This window comes from Marmota flaviventris, chromosome 9, assembly GCF_047511675.1.
Source record: "Marmota flaviventris isolate mMarFla1 chromosome 9, mMarFla1.hap1, whole genome shotgun sequence".
Lineage (NCBI taxonomy): Eukaryota > Metazoa > Chordata > Mammalia > Rodentia > Sciuridae > Marmota > Marmota flaviventris.
In genome coordinates this window covers 36,173,987-36,179,250 of record NC_092506.1, presented here as the reverse complement: position 1 = coordinate 36,179,250, position 5,264 = coordinate 36,173,987, and the positions used below count along the sequence as shown (strand labels likewise).

At 39.3% G+C, this 5,264-nt stretch overlaps 1 pseudogene; it reads left to right on the top strand.

Annotated features, from left to right (window-relative positions):
- Window positions 1-350: 350 nt before the first annotated feature.
- On the top strand, window positions 351-1,362 carry LOC114093838 (L-lactate dehydrogenase A-like 6B; annotated as a pseudogene).
- Window positions 1,363-5,264: the final 3,902 nt, after the last annotated feature.

Sequence of the window (5,264 nt, the reverse complement as noted above, 5' to 3'; positions counted from 1 at the left end):
TTCCAGGATTTACTTGCTGGAGGAGTCCATTTCCAAGCATTAGTCTGAGCAGACCTGAGGGCTTGGTAAAGAGGCTTGCACAGCTGCGGCAGCAGGGTAAGGTAGGGTGGGGACAGCAACTGCGCCTGCGCTGTGGTGTCTAACCAGTGACTGCTTGGTTCTTGCCTCGAAAATCTTTCCCATGATGTCTCTTTTCAGTTCTCTTCCTCCGTCTTGGGTGCCCAGTACTGAGCTGGGCTGCGGGAGTTCTGTGGGATAGTCAAAGGGTGAGCAGGGAGGGAGCAATTTCTGGGCGCTGGTGCTCTGTGACAGCCTAGGTGGCGTTCAGCGGTGTTGGCTCTTCATGTGAGATGGCAACTGTAAAGCAAGAACTTGATAATTTAATATCAGAAAAGCTCTTTTATCACAGTAAGGTCTCCATTATAGGAACCGCCTCAGTGGGCATGGCCTGTGCTTTCTGCATCTTATTAAAAGGCTTGAGTGATGAACTTGCCCTTGTAGATGTTAATGAAGATTAACTGAAGTGGGAGACAATGGATCTTCAACATGGCAGCTCTTTCATGAAAATGCTAAATGTTGTTTGCAGCAAAGATGATTTTGTCATTGCAAACTCCAGCCTGGTCATTATTGCAGCAGGAGTGCACCAGGAAAAGAAGGAACATGCCCTATCCAGGGACTGCTTGGTTCTTGGTGCCTCAAAGATCTTTCCCATGATGGCTCTCTTCAGTTCTCTTCCACCATCTTGAGTGCCCAGTATTGAGTTGAGCTGCGGGAGTTCAGTTCAATGAAATGTGGCCATCTTTAATGATTTGCAATATTTTTCAATACAGACCATACTGCACGTTGATTATTGTTTTCAATTGAGTAGGTATCTTAAATTAAGTCACCTGGAAGTTAGATGCATTTCACCCAGACCTGGTAATTATAAATGACTGTAATCTGGATACTGCTTGTTTGTTTCTTGGTTGGGCAAAAGCTTAATATCTGTTCTGTATGCAGTCATGGGTGGGCCCTCAGCATGGAAACCCACCTGTTCCTATATGAAGTGGAGTTAGAACCTTTAGATAAACATCAGCAAGGCTGAAACTTGCTTATAGGAACTTATAAAGATCCTGAGCCATGGAAAATGTTCCCAAAGAAGTAACTCCCAGTGCCTGTGAGACTATTAGAATGAAAGTTTATTACTTCATGCACCTATCTTTAGTTGATATAATGGAAAGTATTTTGAAGAATCTCAGAAGAATTCACCCACTTTTCACCATAATTAAGGATCAATATGGAATAGATAAAGAAATATTCCTCAGTGTTCCTTGTATAGTGGGAGAAAGTCTTATAATGCATAAAAATAAAGCTGACCCTTAAAGAGCCCCATTTGAAAAAAGTACAGAAACACTTTGGGGAGTTCAGAAGGAATTCAAGTTTTAAAGTTGTCTGAAGCCACTATTCTTAAATTAATGAAAATAAGAGAATATGTGGGAATTTATATGCCAAGAACTTGAATTCCTTAAGTTGATGGAGAGACTCCCCTGTTTAACTCTTTAGTTATTTCCTATACATCTAGATATGGAATGGTACTCATATTTTTCTAGTGCCTAAGTGACTGCATCAAAGATGGTGGTTTTGGTGTCTGTGTTCTACCAGTTCTTGCCTTGTATGTCATTGCCATCTGGTCCAAAACCAGGTAAATATTGGTATTTATTATGTTGTAAAAATTCTGATTCTTTTCATTAAATTCATGTGAATTAAAAAAAAAATCCCATTCTCTTCCCTTGGACATATAGTTGAAGTCCAGCTTTTACCACCTTAACGTATACTGTGGTCATATAACTTGCTCTCACCAGTGAAATATATGCTGAGGCATTGTGTGACACATCTAGGCAGGAGCCTTTGAAAGCCAATATGCAATTCTCTCTCAAGGTAACCACTAAAATTCAAGTAGTTGGAGGTTCTGTCAGTTTGGGTTGCAGACTGAGGAGATTTGGAGCAGAGCTATAGCCATCTGGCAGCAATATCAAGTGCCCATTTGGTGTGATTATCCACTATGATTTTGAAATTACTTGATAACTTGACTTACTCTAGCTTCTGTTTATTAATATAAACAATCCTTGACCTACAGTGGTTCCACTTACAATTTTTAGACTTCAAGATGGTACAAAAGCAATATGTATTCAATAGAAACCCTACCTGGAATTTTGAAACTTGATCTTTTTCTGAGCTAGCAGTATGCTGTATAATGCTCTGTTGGCCAGTGGCAATGATCTGCAGCTCCTGGTGAGCCATGTGATTACCAAGGCAAACAACTGATAGTCTGCAATGTACTGAGTTGTCAGCATTGTTTTGAACATAGGTATTCAATAAGTTACATGAGACATTTTATTATAAAATAGGCTTTGTCATAGGTGATTTTGCCCAACTATAGGCTATTGTAAGTGTTCTGAGCATGTTTCAGGTAGTCCAGGCTAAGCAATGATTTTTGGTGGGCTAGGTATAGTAAATGCATTTTTGACTTAGCAGTATTTTCAATTTATGATGGGTTTATAGGGAAGTAACCTCATTGCAAGAGGAGGAGCATCTGTACAGTGATCCTTCCTGTGTAATTTGATAATACTCCTCACCTGTCCCTTTGCTGTCTCTACCTATCTCCCAGTAGACTCTGCATTAGAAGGACAGAGATTATGTCTGTGTTACTCCCCTTTGCATCTCTAGAATCTAGCCAGTATCTGGCACAGAACAATAGCAAGGATAATAATAGTAATTACTTCTAAAGTGCATTTTGCACACATTCATTTGTTTATTCTGAACAGCAATCCCAGGGGAAGGGTTCTGTTGTTGTTCCTATTTTTAAAGACGAGTAAATAAAGTCACAGGGAAGTTAAATAACTTGCTTAAGTTCACACAACTGAAACATAGTAGAACTGATATTAGAATCCAGGTGAAGTTAGTTCTATAGTCTATAGTCTATACTCTTTTTTAATTTTTTTTAGTTGAACATAGACACAATACCTTTGTTTTACTTTTTTTTTTATGCAGTGCTGAGGATCAAACCCAGTGCCTCACGTGTGCAAGGCAAGTGCTCTACTACTGAGCCACAACTCAGCCCTAGATAGTCTATACTCTTAACCATTTTACTGTATTTCCTTTCTTAGTAACTGTTTATTGAATGAGGAAATGTTAAATAATAGATAAATTCATGTTTAAGCAACTACTGAAAACTTTCCCCTGTTCTTAGTCAAGTTTGCATACATTATGAAACTCAGTTCAGTTGTCATCTCCTCCAGTAAGCTTTCTTTTTTTAAATTAATAATTAAAATTAGGTATATGTAACAGCAGAATGAATTTTGATTCATTGTACACAATTGCAGCACAACTTTTCATTTCTCTAGTTGTACACGATGTAGCGTTGCACTGTATGTGCAGTCATACATGTACCTGTATGTGCAGTCAAACATGTCCATCTCATTCCACTATCTTTCCTGCCCACATGCACCCTACCCACCCCACTCTCCCCTTTGCCCAATCAAAGTTCTTTCATTCCTCCCTGCGCCCCCCATTATGGATCAGTATCCATATATCAAAGAGAATATCCAGCTTTTTTTGGGGGGGGGGATTGACTTACTTCGCTTAGCATGATATTCTCCAACTCCATCCATTTACCTGCAAATGCCATAATTTTATTCTCTTTTAATGCTGAGTAACATTCCATTGTGTATATATACTACAGTTTCTTTATCCATTTATCTCTTGAAGGGCATCTAGGTTGCTTCTGCAGTTTAGCTATTGTGAATTGAGCTGCTGTAGACATTGATGTGGCTGCGTTACTATAATATGCCGATTTTAAGTCCTTTGGGTATGGAGTGGGATAGCTGGGTCAAATGATGGTTTCATTCCAAGTCTTGATCTCCCCATTAAGCATCAGAGACCCTTTCACTGAGCTGCAATAATCATTACCTATGCCTCCAGTACTGCACAGTTGTCTTGCTGTACTGTAATTGCTAATCAGTTTGTCTTTCCTACAGACTATGAACTACTCAAGGTCAATGACTAAGTCATATTTGCCCATCCTATCTGGTTATTAACTTAATGCATAATATATTATAAACTGTTCATAAATTTTGGTTGAATAATTTTTAAAATGAATGGCCTTTTTATGAACATGATTTCTCAGTACTGGTTCATTGACATTTTTGGATAATTCTTCATTGTGGAGGCTGTCCTTCACAGTGAAAGATATTCAGCAGCAAGCACAAGCCAGTAGCACCCTTCTTCCACACTATGAAAATAAATGTTTTCAGGCGTTGTCAGATGTCTCCTAAGGGGCAAAATCATCATTTTTTTTTCTAGAAATCTTTACTCATTGATTATATATACTTATTTGGAAGTTATGTTACTTCTTTCCTCCCCTTCTCTCCTGTGCTGATTAGAATTCTACATTGCATAGGATAGAAACTCACCTGGAGCTAATTAAAGCCAAATTGTGGTATCTATAGAACCCAAGAAAATGAGTTTGATTGGGCCTCAGGACCAGATGGGCCAACAACTTTGACTCAGTTTGGATCGGGCAGTTGTGACCAGTGTTAGAGGGTAGAGTGGAGCCTGGCAGTTCACATAGGATAGATAAATTGAGAACTGGAAGACTGGAGGATTATTTATTATAGAAAGTGCCTATAAAAAGTGCAATAGATTTCCATCAAAACCTCTTTCCAGGATAAACCCACAGAAAAAAGAAATTCAATTAATAAATAATCTGGAAGCAGGATGGGTTCTCCTAATGGAGAAAATTATTCCATTAAGTTGAATATTGGCCAATTCTTTGGTATCTGTTAGTAAAAGAAGCAGGGACTGTAGCCACACTGCAGCTCAGCCAGTTTCGCAGGATGTGTGGGATATGTTTGTGCAATTCCCAGAACAGGCATGGAAGCCATGTCTCCAGTAACTACGTAATTTTGTGTTCCAAAGTTGGTCTTGATCCCATGCTCACTCTTTCCATCCGGTTATAGTGCTGTGGCTCTCCCTATATATCACACTGCATCTGATTATTTACATGTTTGCAGCAACTCCAGAGTCTCATTCACCCTCAGCTATTTACAAATTGTTGCCTCGTACTCCACCAGAGGTTTAGTTTATCCTTTTGGAGAGCTGGCTTGGGAAATGCATGCAGTTAGAGTTGGGTAAAACTGAAATATCCTGGCTCTGTGGTTTGGATACTGACGAAACTGAGGCTTGTGTCTGGGGAACACATGCAGAGCCTTTAGTCTGCTGGGTAG